This window comes from Lynx canadensis, chromosome B3, assembly GCF_007474595.2.
Source record: "Lynx canadensis isolate LIC74 chromosome B3, mLynCan4.pri.v2, whole genome shotgun sequence".
In the NCBI taxonomy this organism is placed as follows: domain Eukaryota; kingdom Metazoa; phylum Chordata; class Mammalia; order Carnivora; family Felidae; genus Lynx; species Lynx canadensis.
The window spans coordinates 106,765,078-106,780,135 of NC_044308.2; the positions used below are offsets into that span (position 1 = coordinate 106,765,078).

General features: G+C 36.8%; 1 protein-coding gene across 1 annotated transcript in view; it reads left to right on the forward strand.

Moving 5' to 3' along the window:
- The first annotated feature begins 9,495 nt into the window (after window positions 1–9,495).
- Window positions 9,496–15,058, forward strand: part of PCNX4 (pecanex 4) — a 39,703-nt gene continuing 34,140 nt past the window's right edge. The window contains exon 1 of the mRNA XM_030319239.1: window positions 9,496–9,934. The gene's annotated coding sequence lies outside the window, so the exon portion shown is untranslated. The remainder of the gene's footprint in view (window positions 9,935–15,058) is intronic.

The following is a 15,058-nucleotide window of genomic DNA, read 5'->3' on the forward strand; positions in this document are numbered from 1 at the left end:
AAATATTACTACATTTATTTCCAAAGGGGTCATAACGGTTTCTATTACCCTAGCTATCTCACCAGAATGACCCTTGACAGGAGGTAGTTATCTTTCCATGCATCTCTAATTCTCTAACAAGCTATCACCTAGTAAACACACAATACGTGTTTACCAATTGAATTCATGAATGAATAAATAAGAATGACATTTAACTGAATCTTCACCATTACCCAATCTTATTTGGTTGCTAATTTATGACAGACAGTGCATTTTAGATGGGGTTAAACTATTTTAAAGCAATGAAAAATTTGGCTTGCAAATCGGAAGGTTCATAAAAAATGAATCATGCCAGCATAAAGGTCTTTCTTGGTATTTAAACATTTTCCTATCCATTGCCAAGTGTAATGTAATTTCACTCAATTATAATCTTTCATTCTAAACATAAAATAGTATTGTGGGATCACTTTCCTAGCTTGCCATCTTTTGTAGTATTGGGTGGATTAAACCTTTACTTAGCATTTATGGATCAGCAAACAAAATAGTATCAGCCATCCTCAACTCCAAACCAAAATGTACTTGACTCTAAGTTTTATCTTATTTTGTTCATTTTTCTTGTGAATTTCTATCCATTAAACCATGGGTTCTTTGACATTAAATGTTTCCTTTCCATCTTTGTATAAAATTTTGCACAGTAGGAATCAATAAATATTTTTTGTATATAAATATATATATTATGCTATACATTTATTTTGTTTAATCTAATTGAGGATTTTAAAGAACATGGTAAATGTAAATTATATATGCATTAAAATACACATTAAAAGGACATCCTCTTCATGTTAAAGTACTAGAATAAAATTATCAGATAAAAAGGAAGACAAAGTATCCTGATATTCAGTGTAGTATTCAATTCTTCACGGGTTGTAAATTATAATGGGAATGTTACAAAACTGTCAAATTCTTCCCAAAGCAATCTTCAAGTTAATCAACATAGACAATCACTCTTTTCATTTCTATGGCAATAGGAAAATTTTAAGCAATATCTTTTGATTGGAGTTGTCTTGAAAATTGCTTTGTGTTGGAGGCCTTATTTTAAAATGCAACAAGCCTGAAATATTAAATGTAATTTGTCATGCAGCCTAGAGAAAGAATGAAGCATTTGGTACATTTTTCCTAATTGTTTCTGATTGCTGCCTGGGTAGCTCCAGCACTTCTCCATCTTCAAAATCACCTTCCAGGGCTTTAACATCTTTGACCATTACTTTTAATCAAGAGGCTGAACATAAAATAACGTGACTATTAGGTAGCAGAAATCTTAACAACACTGGCTTTAACATTTTTATTTAATTGACCTTAAAGACAGAGCCCTCAAAAAGTAAATTGTTAATGAATTCTGATTAAAGTGACAAATTACCTAATGTTAACACTGACATAAATCACTGTCCCAGGAAAAGCGGTCAATACTAAAGTCAGCAGAATTTAGTTTTCCAATGATAATCATGTTTTGTTAAGTCCTGCTTAATAATAAAGTCCATTCTCATACTTAATGTGTGGTTACTTAGAAAACTTATACACATTAAAAATTTGCATGAATTTCCTTCACACTAAAAAGCACTGTTTTTTTAAATTTCCACTACTGTAATCTGAAGTTCCCATGTCGATTTATCCAAGAGGGAAGATATCACTTATTGAGTTAAAATTTGATAAGGAGGTGAAGAAAATATTTGCAGAGTCTAGTAAATAGGGATTATGAAAAGAGGACAAAATATTTCAGAATGTTCTCAGGTAGCATTGCTTTTGTTTCTGAACAGAATGAGTCATTTTGAGAGGAAATAGTAATGGATGGGATATTCGTGCTATAATCAAAAGGAAAGGAAATTAGCTTAGGGCTCTCCTTGTTCACTTTCTCATGAGGCAAATATTCACTATGTGCTCCAGAAGAAAAAGGATAAAAATTCTTCCTGAAGGATTCCACATCACATTCAGGTATATATGTTTAGGATGTATATTTTTAAAGAAAATGTTGGGGAAAAGAGACACAGATTTAAAAAGAAGTCTTTTCATAGAGTAAGTGTAACTTTTAGGATTTCACGGTCCAGTGTTCTAGACCAGAGTATATTTAGGCGTGCAAATGATAGAAGAACAAGTTGCACAGGGATACTGACTGAATTGTGCAATTAAAAGTGTATGCCTGTAAGCTAATTGAGCAATTCAGAATAAAAATATTTTCATTTGATTTTTTCAACATAGAACATGAGTTTTTTTTTTTGTTTTATTACATGTGTTAGGTCATATGTGCCCTTAAAAAAAAAAGCTTGTCTCTAAAATTTTATTCATTATTTTTGCCAAGAGAAAAAGTTATAAGGGAAACGACTTACAGGGAAAAAAAATCCATAGGCTAGTTTTATATAAAAACCACAAATAAAAATGATCCATAGTTTATTTAAGTTTTTATTAATACCAGTTAACATACAGTTAACATTCATTTAACATTAACATTCATTCATCCAGTTAACATTCATCCAGTTAACATTCATTTCAGGTGTACAATTTAGTGATTCACCACTTAACACATTCAGTACTCATCACAAGTGCCCTCCTTAATCCCCATCACCTATTTAACCAATCCCCAACCCATCTCTCCTGTTTGTTTCTTAATACACGGTTGCTTCCACAAGTTAATGCATCTCTTTCTGGCATGCTGCTCTTTCTGGTTACATTTTCCACTAATTACAAAGTATTTTAGGAGGAAAATTTCTATGTAAAAATGTGAATCCAATATTTGGCTTGAAGTTCATATGTAACAGAATTTTAACTTTGAAGACTGATAATTATTCTAACATTTGTTTCTGTACATTGGTTTTTATTGAGACTAAAAGCATAAAAGCAGCTCTGGTAAAAAAAAAATTAATTACTGGCATAAGTTTTATTAAAAACTGCTGTACTTTAAAATTATATTGTTAAGGATGAGCCAGATATGAAAATTTCTTCCATTAACATTTAGTTATTGCCAGTTCAATAAAATAAGATTCCCATATATTTTATTTTACATATTATATATAACATACACTTTGTATAGATGCAAGTATTTTACATATACACATATCTGTAAAAATACATGTATACTTCACACATACACTAAAAATTAAAATTTTATATGCAACATTACAAAGAAATTCTAATAATCTTGATAATGTATATATAAATTCAGCAAAGGCTCTAATTTATTATAAAATAAACTCACGTAAAGGATTCCTACAGATATATCACTGAAGTGGTCCAGATTCTAAGCAGTCTCTGATTACCAGAGCTCAAAATTTACCGATATGCCAAATAACTTCTTGTAATTTTCAACTGAAATATAACATTTAAAAATAATATAACATTTCTCTCCCTGTGAAAGCATCAATACTGTAACCACTTACTCATAGAAACTAGTAACTACATATTCCAATTAGTTTCTAGATAAAGGAACTAGTATAAAAACAAAAACCCACTATGCCACTTTTCTTGGTATATGGTAGCTTGGTGGGTTTTTTTCTGGGGGGGGGATAAAGATATTTTTTTACTGTCAATTTAATTTTGTACATAATTTTATATTTAAGTATTATAAAAAACAATATGTATTGTTGAAAATATATCAACAGCACAAAAGAGTAATATAAAAAGTTCCCCTTCCCATCAAACCCCAAATTAACCTTAACTTCTATCATAGTTCCTCAGGTAGCCTCCAAAAATACAATTATACAAAGCATGCTCATGCATACATCTAGGTTTAACGTAAGATCATACTATAATTTTTGAATTATACAAACTATAATTTTTAAATGTTTTACTTAAGTTAGACATGTCTGCATAGCAATACATATAGATATACCTCCTTTTTAACCTAATTTATTTAACCTGTTCCCTATTGAAGACTGTTTTGTATTTTGCTATTAGAAACGTTCTAAGTACATCTTTGTACAAATATTGCTGCATACTTAGGTGAGAAATCTGTAAAGGTGGGATAACTGTTAAGTATATTTCTAGACATGAAATTTCTGTTAAAGGCAACTGCAGAGCCAAGCAAAATTTCAAAGTGTATCTCCAATCTACTATCCCACCAAAACTGGTTATTGTTGTTGTTGTTATTTATATTTTATGTATACATTTTGTCGTTGATACTTAGTTTATGTACAAGGTTTTTATTTTTTTTTTGGTCGGGTTTTTATTTTTTTTTTGGTCGTGTGTTTTTTATGTATGTATGGTGTTGTCTTTTTTTTCCAAACTGTGGTTTCATTTCCTATAAATACTTATCTGTGAGTAACCTCTAGTTTTCATATTTTTAAATATATTAACCTAAAGAGGGCATCACAATTTAAGCTGTAGGAAGTAACTCTAACCAGTGTGGACTTTTCCATTCAATAGCAATAATATCATCATGAGTCTGGAAAGATTGTGAGAAGGCATATAAACTTTCCTCTACCTTCAGACGAATTATACTAACTCCCTTTCCACCCCACTCCACACACATTCAATTACAATTTCAACCAAAATTTTATAAGGCAACTTGTTCATTGCACTTCCTTATACGTTCATTCTACAGGAAAGTGAAGATAATGTTCACATGATCCTAAACAGTTGGTACATTTACAAATAAATGAGTTAGCAGGCAAATGCCAGGAAAAGGACATCTAAAAACTTCAGCTTTAGCTTTCGAAATGAGTATTAAGACATATCCTTGATAACAGTGTCAATAGAAGAGGTTAATTTATGTTCCAATCTTAGTGTAGGACACTGGGAATAAACACTATGAAATCTGCACAGTCAGCTCTTATTTATGTGTACCAAAATATAAAGGGAAATCATTGTAAGTAATTGAGATCTATGTGTACCTTAATTTTTAGTAGAGTCAAATGAATGCGCATATGGATATTTACAGAGTTTGATCTTTCAGTGATAGCTATAGTCACAAACTCTTATGAAATTTAACGTAATTAAAAACTGAAACTCTAGCCTTTTAAATATTCCAATTTAGTGATTTTCAGTCTACCAAAAATTCTACTGTGCTCTTTTCAAACAAATACCTAAAAGAAGTTTCCATTGGTGACAACTTTCTCAAGTAATATTAATTTAAACACTCCTGAAATTAAAATTTTAATCTGTGAAATTAGTGATATGAAATAATAATGAAATTTAAGAACTATATGAAAAATTAAAACTTTTTTTTTTTTTTTTTTTTTGAGAGAGCAAGAGTGAGCAAGCTAGCAGGGGAGGGGCAAGAGGGGGTGGGGAGAGAATCTTAAGCAGGCTCCATGCTGAGCATGGAGCCCAAAGCAGGGCTTAATCTCAGGACTATGAGATCATGACCTGAGCCAAAATCAAAAGTCAGACATTTAACCGACTGAACCACCCAGGCCCCCCTTAAAAATTCTTAAAACCATAATCTGAGAAATTCTATCCTTCCCACTGTACACTCATCAGAAATTAATATACATTTTTCAGAATTATCATTTAGAATATATTGTAATTTCCAACAAAGTTTAAAACCAATTAATGGCAAAGCTATGATTACAGTATACATTATTTATTTTATGGTCCTAATTACGAATGTTTACCTAGTATGAAATTTTTTTCTATATTAAAGGAAGTTTCAATATTAAACTTTAAAGTTAACAATTAGTCACTCCTTGTCTTTAATTAATTTTATTGAAGTATAGTTGATATACAATGTTACATTAGTTTCAGGTGTACAACACAGAGGCTTGGACTATGCCAACTGCAAGTGCAGCTACCATCTGTCACCATACTACCCTATTACAATACCATTGACTATATTCCCTATGCTGTGCTTTTCATCCCTGCCACGTATTCATTCCATAAATGGAAGCCTGAATCTCTCTCATTCACCCATTTTATCCATGCCACTATCCCCATCCACTCTGGCAACCATCAATTTGTTCTCTGTATTTATCAGTCTGTTTCTGCTTTTTGTTTTTTTTTTTAGATTTCACATATAAGTGGAAGAATGTGGTATTTTTCTTTCTGACTTATTTCACTTACCATAATACCCTACTCCTTATCTGTAATAGCCTCATAACTCAACGTCACCCAACCCATATGCCTGTAAACATACTAAAATTGCTACCCACCACATGCCCATTCACATGGTCTTCATACACACTGAGATGCATATCATGTTTTGTGACATAAAGAAATTAGATGAAATGAGCCATGTAATTTCTTACATGTAATTTCTTACTTAGATCTCATTTTATAGTCCCTTTTTTTCTCTCCTGATGTTTTTTTTTCACGTTCAGTAATACCCAAACCTTGGCATTCTCTTTCAAATCTCATGATTCCAAATAACTTTTTTTTTTTCAACGTTTATTTATTTTTGGGACAGAGAGAGACTGAGCATGAACGGGGGAGGGGCAGAGAGAGAGGGAGACACAGAATCGGAAACAGGCTCCAGGCTCTGAGCCATCAGCCCAGAGCCTGACGCGGGGCTCGAACTCACGGACCGCGAGATCATGACCTGGCTGAAGTCGGACGCTTAACCGACTGCGCCACCCAGGCGCCCCTAACTTTTTTTTTTTTTTAATATGCTTCACGCCCATTGCAGAGCCTCACACAGGTCTTAAACTCAGGACCCTGAGATCAAGACCCCAGCTGAGATCAAGAATCAGATGCTCAACCAACTGAGTCACCCAGGCACCCCTCAAATAACTTTCTTTATGTAGAATACTCCTAAATCTCTATGTCTTGACCTGTTTCCCAAGGTCCAATCCTATATCTGCAACCGGACATATCCCCCAAGTCCTTAAAACACGTAACGCCTCAAAGTGGATTATCTTTCTTTCACCCTCAAACCTATTCCTCGTATGCTTACTTTAGGGTTCCTCAAACTTTGTGGTCACACAGCTTGACGGTTAGGCTCATCTTTTTTCTTTGGTCTCCTTAACTCCCCCAACCATCCCCACCCTGATCCAATCCTTTACCAAATCTTAGCTGTTCTATTGCCTTGCCCTGGAAGCTCAACTTTCAAATTCTCTGCAGCCACTTCTCCACTTTAAATCATCTTACCCTGTGTTGCTGCAGCTCTGCATTATTTTCAGAGTCCTCTGGTCCATGACCTGTGAGCAATGGGGCAGAGTGAGGCTTTTAGGATTTTAGGTTTGTCTGTTTTACTTTATGGCAAGAGGAGTAACTTGAAAATGAGCATTACCATTACACAAAAACAGGTATGTCGTGATAATGACTGGGTAAACATTTTCTCTGGCTGAAGCAGGTCCAGATTTTTGGTAATGTTTCCTTGTATATCAATCAGCAGGGTTAACAGAAAAAAACAAAACAAAAACACGGATTTTTTTGTTTAAACAAAACAAAACAAAAAAACGGATCTTGAAGACATACAGATAAACGCTCAGTTCTAAATCTCATTTATTTTACTTTTCTGCAGCTCAGTTCCTTATATTTGAAATGAGAATAATAAGCTATCTCATACGGTTAACATTAAATAGGGTCCATAGGTACCTGACTTATGCTCTAAATATTTGTTAATTGAATGAATGGTGCTCTCCTGCCTGAAATACCTCCTTTCCCAGATCTTTATCCAGCTAACTTGTACTTATTTTATGGCCCCAGTGCCTATTTGTTTATCACACACTCAGTATTACTGATGTCCTTGTTAGTCTCTCATTATATTTTAGTAAATTCCTTGAGGATAGAATCCATGTGTTATTTGACTTTGAATCTGCAGCAATAGGTGTGATTCCTGGCAAACAACAACCACTACTTCAGTAAATGTTGAACGACTACTTTTTATACACTAGTAACCAAAGGCCTTGTACCATAAGCTTTACCAATCTTATTCTAAGGGCAAAGTAACCAACACATTGGAAAAAAGAAAAAATTAACAACCAAATATCTACAGCAGGTATCACAACAACAAAAATATTCTGATCGAATTCTATGTAACTGAAGGTGGCAAAAATGCAGCCTCTCCTCATAAAGACAACAGCTCGTTCTCACTAAGCACTTAAACTGTGCCTAACTGAGCGATTTGGTTATTTAATCCAATCTACACAACTCCCTGTGCGATAAATTTTCTCTCTTATTTTACACGATTTGAAAACTGAGCACCAGGAAGATTAGGTAACCCCTAGATCACGCAAGTAGGGAGCTGCGATGTCAAGATTCCAATAATTTGGGACTTCCTAATTCCAGAGCCTGTACCGCTAATCACACTACGCTGACTTCTAGCAACTGCAGATGTCAAGTGGTATCCTGACCCATGATGACTAAGGCTAGTATGTCTTCCCTGAAAGTGAGGGAAACATTAGGGATGGACCAAGAGTACCTCTCCCCCTCACACTGAACTATGAAAGGTTCTACCTGCTAACTGTGTCAAGTACATGTACGTTATTGAAACTGCACAGGGTTTTCTTCCCACAATAAACTACAATAAACTACACTTTCCCTCTGAATAGAGTAATCCTTGGTTTTCTTTTCATATTAACACACACAAAAATTTCCTTACAGCTTGAAAACCTAGATGCTTGAGAACTAAGCCACCATTTCCAGTGAAACCAGAAAACAAACCAAAAAAGGGCCGCATTTATAGTTTCGAGGTAAAGAGATCCAAACAAGACAGTCCTTGAGCACTTAGAAGTCCCGAGTATGCAGAATTGCTAGTGTCAATCACACAGGAAACAGAAGTACCTTAATACTGACAAATTGGCTTCGGAGTTCCCTTAAAGAGCCTCTAAATCATTTGAGACCAATTTCCAATGTAATGCTCTAAGGGGCCACCTTGTAGACTTCCAACAAGCAATCCAGAAGGTGTCCAGAAGATGAGTAAGAAATCAAACTTCTTGGAAAATGGAGGCGGTGGGCGCGGGGCATGTAACTTTAAACCGGCAAAACTAGGAGTTTGTGGCTACCTTCCAAAGATTCCCGTATCTTACATTGCCACTAAGTAGTAACAGTGGGCCAGGGCTTTCAACAACCCCACCCCCATCCCCACCCCCGCCCGCAATTAGGATAGGGGACCTTGCCTCATTTTATTAACAGATACCTTCCTCGTAGCATGATTCAATGATGGGCATTTTGGTTCCTCGCATTTAAAAATGCAGCCACAAATCCACTCGGGGAGAAAAAGTATGCAATAAAAGGGCAATAGCTAGGACGTATAGCCAGTTCCAAATCTTCCAAGCTGAAGAGGGCGTATGAAGTATCACTAAAAATATTTACTACCGTCCGTGTGCCAAGTGGCGATGGCCAAAGTGCGGATGTGGTTAATACAAGTGCAAAACACCGAGCGGTGGAGTCACCCTACACTCCAGAATCGGCGGTCAGACCACCGGTAAACCAACGCTCGCGAAATGGCTGCCGCACGTCAATCGGCCAGAAAGCATTACTCCCTCCCTCGGGCACGTCACGTCACCAGGGAAACGGCGCTTTTGCGTAGGGGCGCGGCCCGGGTGAAAGTTCAGGGCTGGACCGGAGACCCCCGCCCCTGTCCCTTTGTGGATGCTTGTGGGCGCAAGGCGAGGCCAGAGTCCCGGAGTCTCCCACGGCCCCGGGTGAGGGGAGCGTGGGCCCAGGCCTGGAGTGAACAAAGCGCCCCTCTTCCCCAGCTCCGCCTCGCTCGGCCGGCGGTGGGGTAAGAGCCCCGAAGCGAGCACGAGCCGGGGGCGGGGCGAGCTGGGGGCCCGAACCGCCCCCGAGTGCGATCTCGGTTCCGCGGCGGTGGCGGTGGCACCCGCTGGAGTTGACGTTAGCCATGGAAACGCGGAGCTGGCTCAGGCGTGACCTCGGGGAGCTGGTTGCCTGGCCGCTACAGCTTCTATGCCTTCGCGTTCGGGTCGCCGGCAGCCTCTGGGCGGGATCGCCCAACCCGGGTTTACCTGCAAAAATGCAGTCCCCAGGATGCCTTCGCACCGCCTCTGCCCTCGGGTGACTCGAGGTACGTTCGAACCCCGACATCCACCAGGGGATTTCTTGGTCACCTTAATTTCCAGGACTTTGCAGAGTCACGTTCTTGCAGTTTCAGTTGCCGCACATTTCTTGTTCTTCGCTATAAAACCTTCAAATGCTATTATTGCACTTTTTAGACGGAAGATGAACTCCGTGCTTAGAGGAATCAATCAATGTGACTTTAAGTTTTTTCAGAAAACTGCTTTAGCCTGTTGAGTTACAGCGTTTTGTCTCTAAGAGACACTGGTCAGATGGAAAACGGTCCTTTGGGTTTTGATTGAGTGATGTCCTTGTTTCACCAATACAGTTTACAAACTGCGTCCCTTAGATAGTCCTGTACTCTTTCCTTATGTCCAGCTAGACCACTTTTGCCCCGGCCTGGTCAACTTACGTCCCCCTGAACATGAATAACTCTTTCACCCCTAATCTGCCTTTTTTCAAAACTCTGTCAAGGACCAGTGTTTACTTCAACGAAATCTACAACAGAGGTTATCTATCAGACCTGTGAATTGATTATTTGCTCTTTACCAATCATTTTTCTTGTATTCAGCTATCTGACATTAGATACGTTCTTTTTGTTTGTTCGTTTTGTTAAACCATTTTTTAAAGTTTGTTTATTTTGAGAGCGAGAGAGAGAGAGAGAGTGCGGGTGGGGGAGGAGCAGAGAGAGAATCCCACGCAGGCTCATGGCTGCCAGTGTATGCTGGGCTCCAACTCATAAAACCTTGAGATCATAACCTGAGCTGAAGCCAAGATTCAGAGGCTTAATTGACTGAGCCACCCAGGTGTCCCAAATCATTCATATAATTAGGGCACAGACCATCCTTTGTGTCATTTGGTGTCCACTGCCACCCATGCCAAATCTCCAGACTTTTATCATAGCATCCAGAGCCTGACTCTATGACCAGACAATGCCATTTTAGTAATTTAACCGGGGCACCTGTCAGCTATTCCTAAATTTCCTACTAGTTATTAATGGACAATACCTGGTCGGGGAACTTTTCTGTTTCTTTTTCTGTTGTAAAAACTAATACTACACTGTATGTATGTTCACTAACTGGAATTTAAATTTTTAAAAAGTTTTAAAAATATTAAAGATTTTTAATGAGTGTACAATTCAATGGTTTTTAGTATATTCATTGAATTATGCAAGATTACTGCAGTCAATTTTAGAACATTTTCATCACTGCTAAAGAAGGCCCTTAAAAAGTAAAAACAAATGAAAAATTAAAGAAAAGGGTGACACCTGGATGGCTCAGTCAGTTGAGCATCTGACGCTTGATTCTGAGCTCAGGTGTTGATCTTAGGGTCATGGGTTCAAGCCTTATGTTGGGCTCCCTGCTGGGCATGGAACCTGCTTTAAAAAAAAAAAAAAAAAAAGCCCTGTAATCTTCAGGAATTATTCCCTTATTCCCTACCCCACTTGTCACTATCCCCACTAGCCCTAGGCAAACATTAACCTATTTTCTGTCTTTATAGATTTTCATGTTCTGGACATTTCATATAAATGGAAGCATACAATATGTGGCCTTTTGTGATTGTCTTCTTACATTTAGCATTATGTTTTCAAGGTTCATCCGTGTTGTAGCCTGTATCAGTACTTCATTCTTGTTTATAGCCTAAAAATATTCCATTGTATGCATGTGCCACATTTTATTTAATCTGCTAATGGACATTAAGGTTGTTTCTACTTTTTGGAAAATTCATATTTCTGCTATGAATGTTCATGTACAAATTTTTGTGTACACTTATGCTCTCATTTCTTTTAGGTAAATACCTAGGAATGGAATTGCTAGGTCATATGGTAACTCTCTGTTTAGCCTTTTTAGGAACTGCCAGACTGTTTTTCAAAGCCGCTGCACCCTTTTACAAAACTACTTGCAGATTCCGTTCCCCCCCCCCCCCACCTCACCAATACTTGTTTTCTGTCTTTTTGGTAACCAGTCAAGTGGATTTGAAGTGATACCTTGTTGTGGTTTTGCTTTGCATTTCTCTAATGAATGAGTAGTGATGTGGAAACTTGTGTAGTTGTTGGCTATTAGTATATATTAGTATATATATTAGTATATATATGTCTATTGAAATTCCTTAAATTGATTTCTTTGTTTTTGTCACCATTGAGTTGTAAGGGTTCTTTATATATTCTAGGTGTAAGTCCCTTATCATATATATGATTTGCAAAAATTTTTTCCCATTCTGGGGGTTGTTCATTTTCTTGATGGTGAGAATCTTTTCTTCTAGACACTTTCCCACTTGTGTTTATCTCTTATCAAGGAGTCCTACATGCCAGTATCCTCAGGCTGGCTTGGCTAACAGAAGTTTCCTATTTTGACATTTTGGAGATTCCTGTCAGGTCCACTTTTCCCTGAAAACTCTTTCTCCCAAATTATCCTTCTATTTCTCTAACCTCTAAAATTGCCTTTCATTTGACAATGGCTTGGTATGATCGAAAAACTCGGTCAGCCACCAACTGACATTATGTGTGGATTAAGTCACTTCTTATCACTGGTTCTCAGTTTTCTTTTCTGTAAAATAAGTTGATTTATTTCTGGTAATCCCTGTGAATGGTAGACTTCATTCACCTGATACTTGATTTTGAAAGAAAAACTTGTTAATCACTTTGCATTTGTGATTGGTAAGATGTGTGCAGTATGGGAGAGGTGGATTGGGATAGAAGCAGAAGTGTCAGCTGGCCTGGCACATTTGTGATGCACTGATGTGACCTTGGCTATTCTCTACCATTTTAGTTTTCCAAGAGTATGGAATGCTAACCATTCATATTCTAGTGTTATACATTTGGGAAGGATGATCCTTTGATCTATCTAGTTACCCTTTCCATTCATTGTTTTCTTTACAGACCAATTCCTATGAATTTACAGAAAACTCATAGATTCAAAGATCCTCCCCAAATCTGGAATTTGAATAAATACCATTTTGTTGATCAGAGAGATGTGTTTGTGCTTGTTCTTTCATTTTAAGACTCGTTTTTTTTTTTTTTTATGTTTATTTATTTTTGAGAGGGAGAGAGAGTGTGCATGAGCTGGGGAAGGGCAGAGAGAGAGGGAGAGACAGAATCCTAAGCAGGCTCCATGCTGTCAGCGCAAAGCCTGATGCGGGGCTCAAACCCAGAAACCTTGAGATCATGACCTGAGCTGAAATCAAAAGTCATGAGGCTTAACTGACTGAGTCACCCGGGTGCCCCAAGACTCTTTTTAGGTGCTTGAGTAGATTTTCCTTTTATTGGTGGTGAGAAGAAACTACTTACTATAGTAAGTGATAAACTATAACATGAAATGTGTTTTTCATGTTTTAGCACCAAATGCCTTTCAAAAGGCTCTTCAGGAATTTAGCTGTTTGTCCATGGTATGCATTTAGTTAACGTTCGTAATGTATTTTCAGAATTACAAATAAAAAATAAATAAAACTTTCAAAAAAAAAAAACTGCTCTGATAGTAACAGGTCATTTGATCCAGAGCAAATGAGAATTACTTAATCATAGCATGCTTTTTGAGTACTCAAGATGTAGGCCATGTTGTTTCTTTTCTAGACATGCATGAAGTTTTTTATTTCCCATATTAATAAAGGTGGTGATGCTTAGAAAAGTAGAACTTCAGTATATTTCCTTTCATTTTGTTTTTTAGGTCTCTATTTGAGAGAGAGAGAGTGAGTGTGTGTGTGAGAGTGAGAGGGTGTGAGCAGTGTAGGGGCAGAGAGAAAAGGAGAGAATCCCAAACAGGCTCCATGCTGTCAGCACGGAGGCTGATGCAGGGCTCGATCCCATGAACTGTGAGATTACAACCCCAGCTGAAATCAAGAGTTGGACATTCAACAGACTGCTCTACCTAGACACCCCTTCTTTCAAATTTTTTCATCAAGGTGCCCCTCCTTTCAAATTTTTTAAAATACTTTTGAGGAACACGGATGAGGCATTCTATTTATTACTGACAAAGTTTGTGTAGGCATTTTTTAAACAAGCAGCAATTACTTTTTCTTGAAAAGTTTATTTTTAATAATTCTATGTTATTTGTAAACTTTGTTTATTGCTTATTCTCTTCATAATGAAAGTTAAAATAATTCCAGAGTTACTTTTACCAGTAACAATTATTTGACAGGCAAATGATCTCTACCCTACTGGATTATAATCTTCTTTGGATCAGACAGTAGCCTTATTACCATTACCTAGTACATTGTAGGTATTCAGAAGTTTAAATGTATCAAAATACTAAATTTCGTTTAACTATTTCTCTATAAAAGGAAGGATAACACATTTGTTTATATTAACAGCTATCAAAATGAATTCTTTAATCCTCACCAACATCTTCTGACAGTGCTTCAAGTACAAGTTAACATAGGGAGAGAAAAAAGATTATAATGTATGTCAGAGCTAATATCCTTCATATATAAAAAGTTCTTTGAAATTAATGAGAAGTGAATACTTTTTTTTTTTTAACATTCATTTTTAAAAGAGACAGAGCCTGAGTGGGGAGGGGGAGAGAGAGAGGGAGACGCAGAATCTGAAATAGGCTCTGTGCCTGCACACACAGCCTGATGTGGGGCTCAAACTCACAAACTATAAGAACGTGACCTGAGCCAAAGTCGAATGCTTAACTGACTGAGCCACCCAGATGCCCCAAGAAGTGAACACTTAAAAAGAGGCAATTTACAAAGGAATTAGATGATGTTTATCTACATGTACACACATATGTATAGTGAATATTCCCAGAAAGATAGACCATATTAATGAAATAATAAGATTCTATAAAAAGGAACATCCAGGCATTAAAGATGTACTCTTAGAAATTAAATATATGAGAGCAAAGATTTAATAAAATTTGACAAATATACTAGGAGATAGTAAGTTTCCTGAAAGTATAACAAAAATATAGTTGACACACAGGGCAGACATACTCAACATATGTGTGTGGATTCAGTGTCACCTCATACCTGTTAGGATGGCTATTATAAAATAAAACGAAAGAAAAACTACAAGCGTTGGCAAGGATGTGGAAAAATCGGAACCCTTGTACACTGTTGGTAGGATGCAAAATGGTGCATCTGCTATGGAGAACCATGTGGAGGATCCTCAAAAAATTAAAAATAGAACTGCCATATG